This window comes from Streptopelia decaocto, assembly GCF_964273445.1.
Source record: "Streptopelia decaocto genome assembly, chromosome: 1".
NCBI classification, from domain to species: domain Eukaryota; kingdom Metazoa; phylum Chordata; class Aves; order Columbiformes; family Columbidae; genus Streptopelia; species Streptopelia decaocto.
The window spans coordinates 138,962,080-138,982,774 of NC_138663.1; the positions used below are offsets into that span (position 1 = coordinate 138,962,080).

The 20,695-nt window shown below is 41.3% G+C and overlaps 1 protein-coding gene across 12 annotated transcripts in view; it reads left to right on the forward strand.

Annotated features, from left to right (window-relative positions):
• ZBTB20 (zinc finger and BTB domain containing 20) overlaps positions 1–19,227 on the forward strand; it is a 512,466-nt gene extending 493,239 nt beyond the window's left edge. For 10 of the 12 annotated variants that reach the window (XM_082063098.1, XM_082063101.1, XM_082063097.1 and 7 more), the window contains one exon: positions 376–19,227. The gene's annotated coding sequence lies outside the window, so the exon portion shown is untranslated. The remainder of the gene's footprint in view (positions 1–375) is intronic. The other 2 variants (XM_082063095.1, XM_082063100.1) reach the window with 2 other exon arrangements.
• Positions 19,228–20,695: the final 1,468 nt, after the last annotated feature.

Here is a 20,695-nt window from a genome sequence, read left to right on the forward strand (position 1 = left end):
GGCATTATGAGAGAGTCCAAGTGCAGGAGAAGCAGAGTTGGCTGCAATTAAAGTAAAAAAGTAAATTGAGCCCCTAATATGCTTTAAATCACTATTCACATTGCAATTGGTTACTCAACTAAAGAGTTTCTGGGTTTATTTTCAAATGCGAGTCAAATTTATTCCAAACATAATTCTAGCAAAGTCACATCAGGAAAAGAATCAGTAATGCCAGTTTCCCCAATAATTGTTCATTCAAAGTTTTTAAATAATAAGAGGCCAATTCAAGATATGCATAACTGTACTACTTTAACATGTTTCTTCATGTTATACATGATCGCAGTTTTCACTACCATGACTAAGTCAACTTTACTAATTTAATTCCTTTCCCTACAGTCAGTGAGCTGAGATTTTTCTGCACAACCACACCTGGCCAGAGAAAACTCATAATGTTTGCCTTAGGAAAAGGAGTGTAGCATTTAGGTAAGCAGACCAAGAACATCTTCCAAACACTTTCTTAGGTGTATTTTAACCTTCCAATTTACACATTTGTCCTCAACTGTTTTTCAAAAAGCAAAGAGCGGTAAGATACTTCTTTGGGAAGCAGCCTTGAATACACTACGGCCTCGCATACAATTGCTGCCTTAAAACAGAAATGTATCTGAGCAGTATGGAGTGTACCGATGTTTTGTATCTGTAGCATAGTTTCATCTAAAACATTCCCTTCATACAAAAAGTCTTATATTGTGTTTTCCTGTTTGAGAGGGTAGGGAAGAGGTAAAGAGGTATTAATAAGGCATAGTCATCTCTTCATGTTGGATGATGCTTCTCAACTGTTTCTTACCTTCAGTTACAGCTTCAGGCTGGACCCTCTTCTAAAGTGATCTCCTTTTGATTGGGGTGGTTGGCATCAGCTCCCTGTAGAACACTGGAGGGTAAATCCTCTTTATAAACCAAATGAATAATATGGGGATAAGGCTGTGTGATGTGACTACTGACTCCAGCTTTGCCAATACCAGTGGAATTCCTGAGAGAGAAATCCAGTTAAAAGCTGCTTCCCAGTGACAAACTCAATTCTTAATTTCTATCAGCACAACCTGTATTGGCACTTTTGGGATGGCTGCATGTCACTGGAGATAAATGCAGGCCCTTTGATTGGTTTAGCTGTGATTTCTTTCAAGAAAAATGTACTCCAACAATATCCTTTTGCTGCAACAGTATCATTATACAAACAAAAAGAACCGCCAATATCCCATCATGTGTGAGAACTTTTATCCAGTTCAGCACATAAGGACATTCTTGTTTCTGTTCCTCATGCAAAATTTATTAGCACTTGAGCTCTCTTTGTGCTGCGAAGTTTCATGCACAGTCATGCAGCCACACCCCAAGCATCCTTTGTAAATGCTTTGTGTCAGGTTGGGCTTAGGTATTACAGTAGCCCAAAGGCTTTCATAAGGTCTCCACTGGGATTTACCCTGCTGACAAATCTGGTCAGTTTGGCAAAGCATTTCTTGCTTTGGGTATTTTCCAGTCAGAATTGCAGACTTCTACTGGGTGCACACTTCATACAGTTGACTTGTTGGCAATTTTTTTGCCAGCTTCACAGTCCTATGACACTTGAGGAAAGTGCAGACCTTGGTTAGATACTTACTGTTGTGCTCTGTCCGACTCTGCAGTGACCAGTTCCCACAAAATGGACAGAAATCTTTCTGAGATCTATGCATTTAATTAGGCATCTTTTCTATTTCACTTTTCTCCTTTTCTTTTTGCAACCTGGATATCGCCATGTTCTTTAGTGAACCTAATGAAGTCTCCTAAAGGATCAGCTGCCGTGTTGAATATGCACAGTTCGACTAGAAAGGACCATCACATTCAGGAAGCAGGATTACATTCACCCAACTGCCCTGACATACATCACAACTTTCTTCCTCTCAGTTTTTCCATGAAGTCCTTTGCTTTCATTTGTCACACAGTCTGTTGGTACCAATGGGGTCTTTGAATAAAACTCAATTATATGGCCTCTGTGTGTGTGTGCATGCAAATGTATGTGTGAGTATGCGTGTGTATGTGTGCATGCATAGGTAGCTAGCAAGCTATCTCTTTCTGGCTTTACAGACAGGTTGCTTATAGAGTGCGTGGGCATGCCTGGTTCAGGAAAGGGTTTAGATGGAACAACTGTTACAACATTAACTGAAGCATTGGCATGAGTCTATATTAATATGATGAAAAATAAATACACTACTTTTGCAGTATATATGCACACATATATTAATAAAACACGTTCTGTTGGCCAAATGCTCGTAACTGATATTTGCCCAAATAAGACGTTTGTCCTCATTCAAAACTTGACACCCAGATTTGGTCCAGTGTATTTTTGTGAGTACCCATTCTGAAGGGAAGGCTGGAGTGTGCCTCTCAGAGCCTTGTGTGGTCTTTCACCCACAAAATAAATAAAACTGGCCAGCTCAGGTGCCTTCACCATCAGAGATGGGCTTCCATGTGGAGTGACAGCTCCAGAACAACTGTTGAGCTCAGTCACTCATTTCCATTGAATTTCAACATGTTCACCTGACAAAGGAATAAAATCCAAGCAAAATAATCTAACTTGCCTGTTTGCTCCCCTTAAAAAGAACAGTAAAAAATTATCAAGTCTTTAAACAGTTAGCAACACAGGGTGTTGATAGGGTCTGATATACTCCAGGTCTGGAGTCGGTAGTATCCAAAGCGCCATATCAAACAGCTCTTTCCCCACCTCACGTACTCTGAAACATGTTAACTCTGAATATATTTACAAGTAATGTGAGTAATCCATTCTAAATGTGCAGTCACTAACAATTAACAATTAACTTTCTCTCCCTTGGTCTTTGCCAAAGTCTTTTTGGGAATATGGTTAGTGTGTCTAGAAGACCAATAGATTGTCAGGAGAAGAAATTGGTCAGTCAGAGTATTCAGTACGTAATCCATGAGAACTGCAGGATTTCTAGAACTCATTTTTCACCCATTTAGTTGGGGGGATGAATAAGTATGTTAAGCTACAGCTGCCTATTTTGGTATTGAGATGGCCCCAAAAGTAGTATTTTATTATTTTAACTCTTTTCCCCAGTTGGGGGATTGCCCTTGTCCAGGAAAGGATAACTGGAGACTTGGGGTGGATTTTTTCTCTTTCATTTTTCATTCATAAAAGTTGAGTAAATGTTATTCCTATTCTTCGATTGGTGGCATTTCCCTTCCCCTTTTGAATAAGATGATAAATGCAACAATTTTGGCTGGTTGATTTTGGGGTTTATTTTGGTTTGGGGTTTTCCTTTGGTTAATGTACATTGTCTCTCTATAGTCAAAATGTCTGTGACTGTAACAGTATGTATTTCTTTTACGGGAGAAAATAGACTTTTTGGGTTTTGTTAACAGTACTAGTGACTTTGTGGAAAATGACAAGTTGCTATTTAGATATGCTTAGTTAAGTACAGTACACTACAATACAGTATTTCTGAAAGCTAGAACATACAGTACACAATATATATAGCAATTCTATATCAATATATATACATAGTATAATCATTTAACTTTTGCATCTGCCTATGATCATAGAAGAATTATTTTTCACATGTATCATTCACAACCCAATCAACTGCTGCAGCTATTTGAAGCATTTAACAATCATTATTACAGCTCTAGTGTGCTTTTTCATGTTATTGGCTTCTTTGTTGTCTTTACAACTCTTTTTTCAGACTTTTAAAAATCTCTATGTAGCAAGATGTAGGAAAGTAAATTTTTTTAAGAAAAGGTAAAACAGTATTAGGCTCTACAAAAAGTTAGAGATTGTTCCCTGCTACCCTTTCGTATCAGAACAACAATTAATCAAGACAATTAAGGTTATCTGTTAGCTCTCTTCTAAGATGTCCTTTTATTTCATTTGCAAAAATGTATGTCAGGCTTTCCTCTTCCATTTCTAGCCTTGGAGAAAGATGCCACATGTGGTCTTTCACTCTTTGCAAGTTCTGTTTCTTTAAAGTTTTAAGATTTCCTGAAATGATCCTCCACACTAATGTGGGGTAGAAGAAATCTTATTCTCCAGACAGTTATGCTTAATGTGGCCAGTGGATTTTGCCAGGAATTGGATAAAAAATACTTCCATCCACCACTATTAATATGTTCAAATTGCATCTTTGCTTATCCACTTGATCCCCCCCTTTTTTCAAATGAAAAGAGCCTCTGCAAGTTTGAGTTTCAGTTCAAAAGTTTTCCAAGGGGAGTGCTGCCTTTATCATTGTCAGTCCACATTGCTGTTGGTTCTGAGATTCGGGTCAGTCCCACCAGATTTTAATTTTCACCACAGAGCTGCTGAAAAAATGTCACTAAGGATATGTCCATATCTAGATCCAAGTAGCCCTGAGGAAGCTGACCAACACCCAAGCCGTGTGGCTTGGCGTGTCCTTTCTGTGTTCTCATCTTGCAACAGATGGCCCAGGCAGCAAGTCTCAATCCAAACTTCGTAAGAGTGCAAACTTAACAAAAGCATTGATGTTTGCTTTTCTAATTCAGGTACATCTAGGCTGACCTTCATTCCTTGTTGATAATATATCATTCCTAAGTGAAACTGTGCAAAATCAAGTGGATGAGCTTTGTGGAGGAGGTATTCATTATATGTCATTTCTTCTAACTGTGAAGACTGGAAGAAATGAGAGATGGTCACATCAATTACAAACTGTGTTTTCGCTAAGAATGAGGAAATCTGTGTCACTGCAAATCAATAAGCTTAAAAGTGACTTGGGAGTGGGAAGAGAGGGCAAGAGTTAACTATGCCACATCTTGGGATAATAAAGTGAGAACTTCAAGCATGGGAACCGTCAAGTGCTGGCATTCCTTACAGACTGCTGTCATCTGCCATTTGCACTTACGTGGAGGCCACTACCACATCCTTTTTCTTTCTACTTGCAGTTTAAGAGTTATGGTCTTCCAGCAGTGACTTGTAAGTCTGGCTTTTCTTTTCTTCTGTGTATACCTTTTTGTAAGGGAAGGAAGAGACTATTCCCTCAGTATGAATTACACAGGTAACAAAACTAATTACCCTACTACATAAAGGATGGGCTTTGTCCCGTCAAGCCAAACAGGTGCCATTTCCCAAATTAATTCCAGTTAGCTGCTGCAACAGAGCGCTGATTCAGTGGTCCACATTTTCTGACCATGGTCTTTGCCTCTTCCTTTGACTGAATGCTGAATCATACATATTTTCGTAGAGCGTGTTCTCGCTTCACTGAGAACGCCTGATCATTTAACGGGCTGCATACCCATTCCACGCTTCCCCTGCTAATCCTTTGTAAGGTTCAGTAATTCATTTAGGATAATTACTAGTTTAATGTGTTTCTTGATTTGACTTCTTCGTTGCCTTTTATTTTTTCCTAATGCTTTTTTAAACACCTCAGTTCATTTTGCATCTTATACAGTTTACAGTTTATATTTTTAGGCTAAGAAGTGGTTTTACAAGCAGGATGGTACCAAACAGGTAGATTATCCACACTAGAGATTGTACTTTTAGAATGCAGTGTGTACAGGTACAATTGCCTAAGGGAAAGTGAAACTAACAAAATAATCAGCTGGTGAACACTATTTTAACATATCTTTTACATAAAAGACAGTCAGTCATTTGTGAATCCAGAAATCTTGCCTTTTTTCAATATGTATCCTTTCTTTTTCATTCTCTGAAGAAATACTAATCTTGAGGATTGTGATGTTCTAAGAAACTCATTTCATATGTGTGTATTTTCTGCTTTTCTAAGGAGAGAGAAGGCTGAAGGTGGTACTGGCTTTAGAGTTGTATAGATTCTTGCATTGGAGACTTTTCTGAACTGACAGAAATGTCAAGGGGAGACTGTCCAAATATTAGCTTTATTCTAGTATATTATTTTTGTTATTACTTTTGTTTCTCCAACTCCTCGTTGACCAAGTAGACTCCAGGGCTAATGCAAGCTGTGATCTTGTGTGTCTGTGGTCGACAGCTCCTTTTTGCACTTCTTTTCTGTGTTATACAGCTTTTGAGGAACACAACAGTTGAAGTAGGTAACACTGTCACCACGAGAGGGAGAACCTTGTTCTCCGAGAATGTTGCTCTATGCTACTGTACAGGGACTGAAAGGGATTTTAAAGCTTTTTGCTGCAAGGTTGAGTAAGAGGAGAGTCCCCCGCCTTGGGGGTGCTTGCACCAAAGACTGGGGGCCTCCCAGGAGAGAGAAACGCTTGATCTCCGTACAAGGGACTTGCTCTTCACCTGTGCCACTTAGAGAAAAAGACTGAATCTCCAGTGTCTGCTGCTGCTCTTTTTTAAATGTATGAATATGTTTTTAAAATGTTATAGTTCCTATTTATTGGTGGAAGAGGTGTCACTCTTTCATTTATTGGAGTCAGAACTACTCGTTCACAAGTATTTTCAACAGGTTTCATAGTCTTTTGAGGTGCCCCTTTTCCTTTGTCCTAATGCCAGGTTGTAGCATGAACTGCCGTGAAACTCATAGGGATCCTTTAAATCTGGAATTTATTCCCAGTTTCGTATGTGCTGAGCATTCAGTCTCCTAGATGCTTGCTCCAAAGTTCAGTTTCAAAGAAATTCTTACAATGAAATGAAGCAGAAAATTGGTGTTTTCCCATAAACTCCACCCATAATGAGCTTTTGTTGTCAAACATAAGATAAATAAGCTGCTACATTCAGGCAGGATGTACTGTGTGACCTTTCTTGTCAGCATCAGTGAGGTCTGTACTTAATCCTCAAAACTGATTGGACCAGCTCTCTGTGGGCCAAACTCTGCAGGCAGGAGCCACATGATCTTCTGTTGACTTCAGTGTGTTTTCTCTGGCAGAGAAGGAGTATGTAGTCCTACAGAAAGCTATGGTCCTACAAACAAGTTTCATACACACACTTCAGGGTATCGCAGGACTGATCCCCATAATTTAGCATGTTTCTGCCCAAAGTTTCTGTTTGTCTGAAATGATTAAATAGCGAACCACAAGAGCGAGTGTAGATACATGATACGCAGCAATCGCTTTTCTCTAACTTACACCCTTGCTGTGTCACTTTTCTATTGCCAGAACAATGTAAAAGCATTTGTGTATTTGGATATTTGGAGTTACTTCATTCTAGGTTTCTGACTGCTTTACCCAGAAGCGCTCTGGCCATGCCTTTTCTGTAATGGTGATCACACGTTCGTGTGGGTGAAATAAAGTTCTTTCTTTGTAATATCTCATTATATAGCCCCAAATTCAGACTACACATCAAACTTTCCTGAGGACTTTTTTTTTAAGAAGTGCTACTGCACTGGGTACTCAGAGTGGATGGGAACCCACATAGTCTAGGGTGAACTTAGCATTTGAGCAAACAGGTAGAACACCCTCAAAGTACACAGAGATCAACATCAAGAATATTTGTTGCTGCTGATTATACTGGCTATATTTATGTTTATAGATTTTACAGAAGACTTAGAAAGCTATATCCACTTTGTATCTCGTGTGCTCCGGCTCTGCACCCAGAGAGACTGCATTTAGGTTCTGGCCCCTTGTCATGGCTAGTGATTCCATTATGCTCTCTTTATTTTTCATGATAGGCTCATTGGTGAAGATAAACAGCAGAAGTCCTTACGAACAGGCATTTTTCTGTGTTGGTGGATGTTATTCAGGATCCTTGCACTCTTATTTAGATTCTCTTAGGTTTTTCCCTTATTTCTGTGCATGTGAAACGCTGTTCGTTTTTTTCTGCACTAGGATGAGGCAGAGTGTATCTGTGTGCCTGGAGGTGAGGGCACAGTTCTGTCTTTGCAAGAGAAAGAAAAAGAAGGAACCTGCTTCTTGGTTATCATTTGGTTTATTTGTTGGTATTTGCTTCTGTTTACATTCTGGAGTGGGTTGCCACCTTCAGCAAGGGACTGGGAGTGGGAGAAGAGGCTGAAGGTGTGAGGAAACATGTGCCTGAGCCTGAGCATCAATATTCCTCTATATACTGAGCAATTACAGTGAGATTAGTATAGCAGCAGCAGTATTACCCTAATGTGTTCCTTTTTCCATACATTTCCCTTTCTTGCTCCTCCTTCCCTGTTGTGGCCTCTTACACTGTTTTGGTGGTTCCCTACACTCCTTTCTAGTAGTTATGAGGCTTAGATGGAGACTCTTGTGTCTCTCCAAACTGAAATTAATCTCCAAACCAGTGAGTACCCGCAAGTCTTTGTTGTATTTTCCCATGTGATATCTTAACAAGTGGCAAACCGTGGCAGATGTTTTATATTGTTAAGACATAGACAGGCTAGAGGAGGTCTGGGCTGACTGGGATTCAGTAACCTGCTGCCTTTGTTATTAGTGAGCTTTATTTTGTTTTTCTTGTGTGTTTTCATTTTGAGGTACTTAAGAGCTTGTAAGCCTGTCATTAAAATTCCTGCTTTTCCCATCATAGCCCTAGAAGGGCTGTGAAAAAAATCCTTTTTATATACTCATGTATTTGCAGGATGGAGGAGGGATTTGTCCATGCACCTGCGCGTCTGTGTGAGAGGGAGAAAACTAAAGTTAGAGTTGATCTGTCCATTTGTTTTAGGGTGGCCATAGAGAGCTACCGCTTTGAAGAGTTGATTGCACTACAGAACCTTTGCTTGGGCACTGTTAAAATAAGGACTGTATATTGGGAACAGGGAAGCTTCTTAAGTTTTTTTGTCCACACTTACACATGCCCTTTGCAAGGTGTGCCCTTGCAAAGTTTACATCTGACAACTTTGTGTGAAACCACTACTGACCTTTTTGCTGTATCCATTTAGTTCTCTCTTATTTCTGCAGCCCCCAAACAATGGCTTGTTTCCGTTCAATTTCTGTCGTTTAACTTCTTATGTCTTCAATATAAGTCCTACCTGCTAATGAGATCTCTGCATTGAGTGGGAGGAGAGAAAATGAGGCATGTGAAAGTGTGGCTGGGAGACTGCAAATCCCCCTTTGTTTTGGGGCATTAGTATGCATTTACTGAGAGCTGATTTCTTGGGGGCTAGGTGGGACGGGGAGGGAGTTTGTGCTTTTTTGGTCTGGATAAGGCTTTTTATTTTTGCACTAAGTATGACTGCACTGCACTGCATTGCACTACTGAAATGTATTTACATGTGGTGGGATTGGAAGGGGCCAATTAAGCAGGAAGAGAGAAGAGAAAGGGACAGGCACAGAAAACAGGATGTACCGTAAACCTAACCAGGCTGAAAGAACCGGGGTTACCTTTACTTTAAGCAACTAGTCAGACACTGAGATAGCTGTATTGGATAGCTTCCATTTAAAAATAAATAAATAAATAAATAAAAGTATAAGAAAAATAAGCACTATAATAGAAACTAAAGAGTCATCACAGGTGTCAGGGTGCTAGAGATCTTTTTCCCCCTTTTCCTAGAGAGAGTTCTTTGGGGCTGTGAGAGAGTTAAGAGAACTGCTCAGCATGAAAAACAACCTAAGGCTTCAACCTAAAGATACCAATTCCTTGTTCAGATGTCAAAACTTGCATTGTCAGATAGGATCTCTTCAGAGAGGTTCAGCTGTGATTAGCATCCCTTCAATATAAGCCTGATCTCTCAGCTCAAGAAGTGAAGCCACGAAGCCGGCTTACCAAAGGGGAAGGTCACTCAAAAAAAGCACTTCTTTCTGAGACTGTTATGGGAACAGTGCAATAAACAGTCATCCTGAACACTCAATTAAATAAAGATGTTCCGGTCAAGCCTTTGGGGCAGAGGGAGCAGGAGGGACATGTAGACAAGAAAGGGTGACATGGAATTCAGTACAGTAAGGAATATTTCTACTTACGCAAAGAAGCCGTCTAGCGTTTTAAGATATTCAATCCGATTTCTCTCCTCAGATAGTCAAGCATTATGAAGGCTTTTGGATGGAACCAAATGGAATCCTAAGTTGGAAAGTATTTTTACAGTCAAGCTGTATGTTGGCCTATGCCTTGGGTCATTAACCTTGTAACAAGCATAATATGAGAAAAAAGAAAACAGTAGTAATGTGCAGCAAGATCCAGCTCTGCTGTAGCTCTTGGTGGTCTATAAACTCTCAAAAGTTTCTGTCAAATCTCTTCAGTAAGACTGTAATTACAACTTCAGCCAGAAGGTAAAGCAGGATCATGAAAAATGCTCTGTATGGCAACTGGGAGAAGAATGTAAAACATGAGTGCGTCTGCTTTGCTCCCATAATGTAGGGACCGCCAGTCTAACGTACATAGAGGTTTCATGCAGAAAAAAAGGGGCGGTAGTCACCCAGTTGCTAAGGAAAGTCTAGAGTAATTGGGTGGTCAACAATTTACTCATGCCCTGAATTTCTTCTTAGACTTGAAGTTAAGACATTTTGGTTTCGTTAGTACCAAGGAATGGGTTGTACAGACCTTACACAGAGCTGCACAATGCAAAGCGGATTGCTGCTAGTCAGTCTGTTGGGCTGCCTCAGTTGAGAAAAGTACCAGGAACTAGAGGAGGAGTAATATACAAGAGGCAGGTCCTGGGTGGGAAGGAGAGAGTCTGTCTGGAACCAGAAGAGACTTTGGAGTGAAGAATGTTTTTTTCTGGCAAGCTCTGAGATTTCCACTCTTGGATTTCATCCATCCTGGCTTGAAAGGACTGGAAGAGAAGAACTGGAGTTATCCCCTGATGTAAGTTTAGATGAACTACTGAATGACTCTTCCCTTCAAAGCAGGCAGGACAGTAGAACATGCAGTGTCTTTCTGAGCCATCTGCAGGAATCCTATAAGACGAAAGCCACTGGAAGGTCATCTTCCAGTAATGAGGCAGTGGATGCCCAACAAAAGCACAGTTCATTTGAGAACCAGCATAATACAGTGGCAGGAGAGCCCCTTGAATTTGTAAAATGGCATTTGCTTCTGTGAGAGTAATGACAGCTACAGAGTCACAATATGGGAGGAAATGAAGTCTGTCTGCTGAAGTTAATTCAGGTTATGAGCCCATACTCCCGTTTTTTGTCTAGGTGAGTTTTTGTTTTGTTTTTCTGTTTAAGGCAGCTGCATATATTGCTACTGTCAGAGTGGATTTGCGTTGTCAAAGAGGAGTAGTGGACTGCTCCAGAAAAAAGTGAAGCTGAGGGTTTACTGAGCCTGCTGTGTCCAGAGTGCCTTTCCTGCTGTGGTAAAATAAAGAACTGTAGCTTGAGCTGTTCTGGCTGACTGATTGCTGCATATTCCTCCCTTGTGGTGTGACCTGATGGCAACCATGTTTGGAGAAAGAGAGGAACACTGCATGCTTGCAATGCTGTGATAAGATGCCATTTGCACTAGTTTTTAAAAAGTACTGCAAACTGAAGTAGTGGGTTTGAATTCAGCCTCTTTAAACCTGGTTCCAGCTGACTTAGTTTCAACAAAACCAGTCTAGTCCATGTAAACAGGAAATAAACCAGTTTTTAAAAGCCACATTCCAGGCTATGTTCCCACTTATTTACAGTGCTCGACCAGATCACATCCCAGACATAAATGTGATTGTATAATTTTAATGGCTTTTAAACAAGTTATTCCTTTTTACATGGTCAGTTTGAAACCAGTTCAACTGGAACTGCATTTAAATATAGCACAAACTCATCTTTTTTCAGCGTGGTACTAAAGCCCCATGTAGACAGTGCTTGACTGAGAAACCAAGGATAACTTGAGATTTATTTTAAGAAGCCAAAACATATGTTGCTGACTAGAGATGCCGCATAACTTAATGCCCTATTTTTTCTCGAGATGGAGAAACACTAAGTTCTATAATTCTCCTCCATTTGTCACCCTGCTTCATTGTTGCACCTTTTCTCTTAAATGAAAATCACTTAGGCCAGTGAGCTAGATCCAAAACAGAACTTCCCTGTACCATTTGGTCATCTGGTTTCTGTATGTTCCTTTCCTTGATGTTGACAAGCACTACTGAGGATCAGCTTGAGTTTTTGCTGGCACTATGTGGCATAGATATGGTTCAATAAGACACTAGTGATATTTTCAACATTATGATAATTTTAGAGCTTACTCTTGAGGAAAATGTTACATTTCAGAAGTTCCACAGTAAAAATCAAAATGCCAGGAATCACGATGGAGCTTCAGTCCCATTGCTGTAGCCAAGATTGTAGGGCACGCACTTCTGGTGCCTGGTGATGCTGACATTTACGAAGGCAATTCAAAAGCAGCAGAAAGCGTATGCTTTCTCATTTTTGCTGAACTAAGATAATTCATACTAACAGCATGATCCCAGAGTATCCTGTCAGTGTCCGTCACTTTTTTCCTAGTGGAGGAGGCTAAGCAATCTGTCACATCACCTTAAAAAGTCTGAATTTGCTTCAAGATTGCTCCCAAATGGCCTGCCAGCCAGGTGCCCTCCCTCATTGATTTGTCACATTGGCCAAGGTGACCAAGAGATAGCCTTGGCCCCAGCTAGGAGCCTTGTACCTTTCCCTTTCCTTTTGGTTTTGCATCGCATCAGGAGTGCAATTAGTGGTGAATAGATGGCAGGTCAGCTGTTGCTCCAGATGATAAGAATGGCAAAGCCACATGGCAACTGAGCTACTGTTGTCCTCAAAGACACCAGTGAAGGCAAAAGACTACGCTCTGGTTGCTGGTGTTGTAAACCAGCAGCTTCTGCTGCTTGCCCCTCCAAAACTTGTTTTGGTCAACTGTGCTGTTGCCCTCAAATATGCTTTGTGTGTGAAAACCTGAATGCGGTTGTTCTCTTGTCTGTCTGTTTTTCTTCTGCATCACGGATGTGGCACCAACTTACTCTCACGACAAGCTTCAGTTTTGTTTTGCTGTTGTTATTAACATGTAATTCTACTGTAGACCAAAAAAATATGAAAAGGAAAAAAGATCAGTTTCAAGACATAAAAGACCAGTGAGTGAAAGGTGAAAAAATTAGGAAATGAAGGTGTGAGAGAAGCAGTGGTTAACTGTGTTGAGTTAGAAATCTCAGAATAGCCTTACCTATTTCTTAACCAATGCTTACCAGTCATCCGGTAGTGGGGTTAGATAGCTTTCTTGGCTTGTTCGTACTTGTATCCTAATATATATATACATATATATATATATATGTGTGTGTATATATATACACACACATATATATAGATATATAAAGTTTTTATTTCTTTGGTATTGCTGTTGCACATCATGTTGTCTTTTATAATGACTGATTTTTATTGTGTTGTACTTTATCAGTCTGGTTTGGTTTTGTTTTCCTTTCGAAGGATGGGAAAAGTAATGTTTCCTTTTTGTTTTGAATTTTTGAGAAAAAAATGCACTGGAAGTAAACACAAACACATTTTGCCATTTGAAAAAAAGGAAAACACACAGCCACACAGTGAAAAAGGCCAAGAAAAAGCTCCTCTCTTCCTTATTATGGAAGCATCCTCTAAAAGATATGCTAGAAAGAAAACAATCAGTCTCAAACAAGAGAGAAGCCTCTTTGATCCTAGCTCGGCGGTCTGGAGTGTTTTAGCACATTGTTTTGCAGGGTTGGGCTCCTAAATGGCCAAGTCATAAAATCCAGAACCATATGGGGCAAATTCATCCCTGGTGCAAGCAGGTGTAATTGCAATGAAGTCAAAGAAGGTACACAAAGGATGGATTTGGCCACGTGCGTGCAAGATACAGCTGCCTTACCCATAGTACTTGAGTCCCCACTGCTAGATTTTGTTGCCGTCAAAACAGTTGGTCTTTTGGCTGTGTTAATCGCATAATACCCCTTGAACATTGTTCAAGGTAGGCAAAACACTTTCTCGCTGAATAAATGAGTTCTGGATGCACCTTGGTGTGACACTTTTTGCCTACCAGCTTTCAGCTGTTACCCACTCCCAGCTGGGAGCTGATAACGATCTAACTCTGGCTGAAGAACCTGCCTTTGCCAGAAAAACGGACTTGACTATTAAGCATAGTAAAACTTTCTCGTATTTAATTACTATGATCCAGAAATGGCCCTTGCACTTTTAAGGCATATGGAAACATCCTCTCTGTCTTTCAAAATGGCAGCGGTTCTTTTGCGAGTAAAACACCACGTGCACCCAACATGCGGTCCCTGGGCTCATCGCCCCAAATTCTTAGCAGATCTTTCTGTGCCCGGCAGTGTCCTGTCTCCATAGTGCCTGGTCACTTGTGTACAGCGGGACAGAGACCCGTCTTGAAGTAAATGCAAAGAGCGTATACATTTTAAAAGGCAGATGATTTTCCTGTTACGCCAGCATCTTTGAATCCCCCTGTCAGCTGATGGGTTTTCCTAGCCTGACAGCTTTCAATCAGTTGTTGAAACATTGGCTTTCTCTGTTTTGTTTTGGTTTTTTTTGTTTTGTTTTCCTAAGGAGGGAATGTGGGGTGGGGAGATTAATGAGTTGTTGTTTGTAACTTCACAGTCCTGGTAGTTGGTTTGTACCTTCCATATTTTATGCAAAAACAGACATTATAAGTCAATAAATAATTGTGCCCTAGGTCGAAAGTTAAGTGTTCAGGAAAGGAAAAAAAAAAAAGGTTGGCATTTTTCTACATTTTTGTGAAAACTCTTTTGGAAAGGAAGGGTACATATTTTTGTTGTGTAGTATTTTCTATTTTTGAATGCATTTTCTTGGTACAAGACTGTTTTGTGGAATTTTTTTTTTTCTTTTTGGTGAACACATTATTTAAAAAAAAAAAAAAAAAGAAAAGAAAGAAAAAAACTAATTGAAAAGTTTGCCCTTAAGGATATGCTGCAGCTTTGAGGTTAAAAAAAAATAAAAAATAAAAAAAAAATCAAGGCGCGTGTTAAAAGTTGGGGGATTGTATTGTTGGGAGTTTTTTTGTAATTGTTACAAGAAGAAGTTTGTAGCCACTGCTGTTTATTTTGTTTCAAATGAGTAAGTAAAGGGATTGTTCTTGTGTTATTCTTTTTTTTTTTTAGAAAAAAAAAAAGTTATTTATGAAATGTCACAAACACTGGACTGTGAGTTTGTGTGGAAGCATTTTACCACCCTGTGTCTTCATAGGGCTGTTGGTGATCCTACTTCTCATTACTCTGCCTTATGATTTCCTGAGCAAATTGGGGGAGAGGGGGGGAATGCAGGCAGAGAGAGAAACTAAATGCATTTTTGAGGCAGAGACTCGGGGGAAAAATGCAAAACAGTGTTTTTGAATCCCAAAGCCAGGCCATCAGCTCTGCTTCTCCTCCCATCCACCACAGGAATGAGAAAGGCTCCCAGTCACCCGTGGTACCAAGACATGGCGATGCACGAGGGGTTAAGTGACTGAGAGCCGCGGTGCTCATGCTGGCCTCTGTAAATGACATCCCAGTTTCTCAGTCAACAGCTCCCCTTGTTTGCCCGTCATCCGGTGGCTTTTGTGACCAATTCACCAACCCAGGTGAAACCATAAGGATGGTTTGTGTTTTCAGTCGCCAATCAAGCCTTTTTGGCACCTCAACAGTAGGAGTGACTGGCAGGGAACACTACTCAGTTTAATAACTGGTTCTGGATTTGAGGAGAAGTAGAGACTGAGTGCGACCAAAGAGGTGTGCCATGTTCTCGATTTTTGAAGAACGGGCTTAAAAAGACTAAAGCAGTGCTCCAGGCACTCATGGGACCAGAGAAAAGGGAAGGAGGAAGACACCAACAGCCATAACAAAAACTGGAGATATGTAACTGGGCTACGTTTGAGACCAACCAGACTCTTTTCCTTCCTGGATGATAATGCAGCCAAATCTTGAGACTGTCAAGTGGACAGAAAGCTGAATGTGGCCTTCATTTCTCCTGCCTTTCCTTTTTATTCTCCCTCTTCCTTTGCCCTGAGATTTCTTCTCAGTGAGCACCGCTCCACTGAGCACTTTTTGCCCTCCACCTAAAATGCCCTTGCTTTCAAAATGTGGGTTCAGTCAGGACTGAGTAAAATCATGTGCCTTCTTTTTCCCCTTTTGTAATTATACCAACCTCCTCCCTTTCCCCGACTTACACATGTGAAGGACACAGGAGGAGGCTCTTCAGAAGTGCTACTTGTCTATAGGTATCCAGCAAAACAGTAAGGTGGTGGTGAGGGGGAAGGAGAGTGGAGAGATGCTATTAACTCCTTTCCCTTTCCACACGTAGCAGGTCTTCCCAAGGAGACACCCTCCACCACCACCTCCTCAGATGTTCCTCTCTCCTACAGAGCAGTCGTAGTGGGCATGGGGTGGCTCTTCTCTCCCGTTTCTGTCCCAGCTGAGTGATGCAGTCACTCGATTTTCAATTCATGCCATTTGCAAGCAGTTACATTGACAAGACAAATGCAGTTTGTGGCCTTATCAAGATGACTTTTAAACCACTAAAAGTAAAAAAGGCAACTCATTTCCTGCCCAAGGCTTGTGTCACTTCTAAAAACCCAGTCCATAGCAGTTCAGGCACCTTTAATTTTAATCTCAGTGCATTTTAACTATGGTGGCTAAACAGACCCAGCCTAGAGCTTAATTGCTAGACCCTCTGATCTCATGCTTTCTTTGCTATAACCCCTATTGTCTGCTTGCTTTTTCTACTTTCTGCTATATTCTCTGCTTTACAAGGCAGCCCTGCCCTTTGGTGATGGGTGAGAGGAGCCAGTGAGATCCTGGCTCAAGGAAGGCAGTTAATGTATCCTTTTCAGTGTTTTAGCAGGAGAAGGATATACCAGCTGCCATGCATGTTATGATGGGCTGGCTGCAGTATTTTTAGGGCCAATGAACCCCACCCAGTTACTGGAACATGGCTTGTTCCCAGGTCAAAACCCTGGCGAGAAAAGAGCACATTGGCATAACAAAAAAGCAGCGTGCAATCCACAGCTGCTTGTGGGCAAAGACAGGGACCCAACCACTGCCCGGCTTCTCTGCAGATTTGCCAGGTGCACAGTGAGTGTCCCCAACTCCATGGAGGAGCCAGCTGCACTGTAGGGGCTTCTCTGATTTTAAGAATCAACTCAAAGCAGCCCCTGACCAGTGTCTGTCTGGCAGGCAGGCACGAGAGTGGGTGCCCACCCATGCTGTTCCTCCACACAGCAGGGAGATCCGCATGGGCTTTCCAGGAACTTACCCTTTCCGAAATCCACCTGTAAAACATGTAGCACCTGAGTGATGGAAATGAAAAGTCCCTTGAGCACTTCCATGAATGGTCCAGTAAATGAAAATGTTGTGGACGAGGGACTGGAAATTCATTCTTTAGGCTGGGCTCTAGAGACAGGGAGGAGCAGCAGAGGAACACTGTAAGCATTTCCCCCTCTCAGTTAACAATCTGCATGTGTGCATGTATATACAAGAGAAGGGGTGTATTCCTACCTATCTTTGGTGCTGATGGACTTAAGACATTTGTCCAAGGCCTACTTTTGACACACTTAGAGAACATAAGAAGAAAATTCTATCACATGCAATATTTCCCCAAAAAAAAGGAGTGAGGGGGAGGAGAGCAGTGTAGGCAGTGAGGATTGTTAGGGTTGGATTATTTTGCATCTTTCGTAAAACTGTAATTTCAGCAGTGCCTTATTCCTAATAGATGCTGGCACTTGGGACACACACACACACTATGAAAGACAGAACTAGGGAGAGTCAGGTGTACAGCCATAAGACAGAAGTCGTTAATCATCGTAGAGGAAGCTGTACTGGGAATGACACAGCTATGTCGGAATTGAAAACAGTTCTAATATTCAACCTCTAAAGCAATTTCCATTCCACCACCTCCTGCCTTCCCTCCTTGCCAATGGTGCTGCCCAAGAATAGCTGCCTACACCAAGGCCTGTCACTGCCCCATTTGCTTTTGGCTTTGTCAAGTCCAAGGAGTTCAGCATAGTCAAGCTTTCCACTGCTATCGTGTTTTCCATGGGGTATGTGAATGCCAGTTATTTTGCTTTAAATGCACTTTAAAAAAAAAAAATCAAAGCTCCAGACTGTTTCAAATACATAGGGGAAGATAGTGCATATATGTTTGAACCCAGTTCACTTTATCTCCAGTTAAAATGTACTCCATGCAGTGTGTATGTATAGAACAATGTGTATGCATACAAACACACATGTCAACCTTAAATATCAGCAGACTAACCTTTCTCCTTAAGCTCATGAAACCAGATGCTACACAAACACAGCAGCAGCAGAGGAATTACGGTTGGGCTCTTGAAACAGATCACAAAAAATAAAAACAACTACTTGGTCCTTTCTGTATGTTCAATAATTACAGAAGGAATTGGGTTGTAACCAGAATAAAAAGGAACGGTGCTAACTGAATGAACAGGGAAAAAAAGAAAGACAAAAACAAAAAATCAGCCCAATAACGCAGTTTGACTTTTATGCTAATTCTCACATTGGGTTGGTTTGTTACTTTTTTTTTGTTTTATATGAAAAAAGAATGCATCTAGACTAATCCACCACAGTAACGACAACAACAACAAAAAGAAGCAAACAAAAATGCATCTTGCCCTGAGGAAGCTCTTGTTTATGGAGGATGTCAGAAGTCTCAAAACTCTTGGCCTTGCTCTCACGTACCACATGCTCAATCAGTCCTTTTTTAAAAATGTCTGAAACTGAAAAAGAAAAAAAAGAAAAAAAAAAAAAAGAAAAAAAACCTTTTTGAAGCACCTTATGTGGCTTCCCATTCCAGGAGTGGGAGCCACCTTTTTTTCTTTGAGCACCTTACTGATGTGTTAATGCTATCTGCTGTCTTTTCGTTACCCGTGGGCCGAGCGGCGGCTGCCAGCACCTCCACACCAGCGCGTGGGGGGTGAGGGCAAGGCCGGGTGGGTGCTGACCATGCCCCACACGCGTGGGTCCGACGGCCTTTCTGCAAAACGCTACAGACGCACAGCCGAGCGTGCAGCCCTGCAGCGGTGGGGAGGAGGCGGCCAGCCGCCTGCCCATTCCTCCCAGCACTGGCTTGAACCCAGGCGGAGAGTTCTTGGTCTTTGCTCTGTTTTGTGGAAGGAAGAGGGGGAGAAGGGGGGGAAGAAAAACATCTGAAGCTAAATGGTGGAGAGGAGAGCACCGCACTTGTGTGTGCGGATTAATTTTCTTCTTGGGGGTGAAGAAATTCCCAACAGCCATTGGATGGTGAGTGAATGGGAAACTGCACTCAGGACCAGATCCTGTGGTCTCGATGCAGGTGACGGTGGCCACTCACCTCAAGGGCCATCGTGCCAGGACAGAGACTTCAGGATTTGGCCCCAGAGTGAAGATCCGCCTCAGGTGATGGGTCTCGGCCGGTACCGATGCGCGTTGCCCTGGTCGTATGTGTCGTTACACGCCCACCCATCCGCACACCCACGCGTGTGCTGCCGCCTGCACACACACCCCCACACCCACACCCACCGCTGTACAGGCATCTCTGGAGAAACATGGTTTGTGACGATGTGAAGAGCAGGTCAAAAGTTTTGAGGGGTTAAGTTCCTTTTTTTTCTCTCATTATACTCTGTAAATGGTATGTCAGTTATCAAAAACAAGCAAATAGAAAATCATTAAAAAAAAAAAAAATTACCTTGCATACGCCTTTTCTATCAAGTGCTTTAAAATATAGAATAAATACACACATCCTGCCAGTTTTTTCTTACAGTGAGAGTATCCTTACCTGCCATTTAATATTAGCCTCGTATTTTTCTCACGTATATTTACCTGTGACTTGTATTTGTTATTTAAAACAGGAAAAAAAAAATAAAAAAAGAAAATTAACTGTAGCGCTTCATTATACTATATTATTATTATTATTATTGTGACATTTTGGAATACTGTGAAGTTTTATCTCTTGCATATACTTTATACGGAAGTATTACGCCTTAAAAAAATACGGAAATAAATTTTACAAGGTTTCTGTTTTGTGTGGAAGAGTAATTGATGTTGCTAAGAATGATGTTTGTTTTTTGTTTTTTGTTTTTGTTTTTTTTTAATGTTACCAGCACTTTTTTTGTAAGTTTCACTTTCTGAGGTATTGTACAAGTTCACACTGTTTGTGAAGTTTGAATATGAAGGAATAATTAAAAAAAAAAAAAAAAAGACAAAAGAACGTGGCCGGTGTCTTTGTGTGTTTCTTTTTCTCTGGAGGACACGGAAGGTGGATGGTGAGTGTCCCGCCAACCCCACTTCACTCAGATGCAGCGTGGCGTGAGTCCTGCAGGCAGCTCTCTGCAAGGGCAGCCAAAAACTTCGTCATGTTGGGATTAGTGTCAAGTCTGAACATGAACAGTATTGAGACCTTATCGCTGTCTACAACTACCTGAATGGAGGTTGTAGCATGGAGGGTGTTGGTCTCTTCTCCCAAGTAGCAAGTGACAGGACGAGACAAAATGGCCTCAAGTTGCAGCAGGGAACATTTAGATTGGATATTAGGAGAAATTTCTTCACGGAAAGGGTTGTCAGGCACTGGAACAGGCTACCCGGGGAAGCTGTTCAAAAGACACATAGATGAGGTTCTTAGGAATATGCTCTAGTGCCAGAGTTAGGTTATGGTTGGACTCAATGACCTTGAGGGTCTTTACAACCAAAATGATTCTATAATTCTATGTGGAAGCCAGATGCCTGAAAGTCTGGAGTACTGGTGTCTGAGATACTGCTCAGAGATAAAATCAATGACTTCCCATTCTTCCAGTTTTTAGCAACTCTGCACTGTCTGTCTATAAAAGCAAGACATTTTGCTTGCTCAGCCCTTACCAGCCCTCTCCAAATTTCAGAAGCAGATTCTGCCTCTTGGTTCAGGCTCTGAAAGAGTGAGGTGCTCCTTGGGATCTGCACTCACTCTGAACAGTCTCATCTCTCCTGGATTT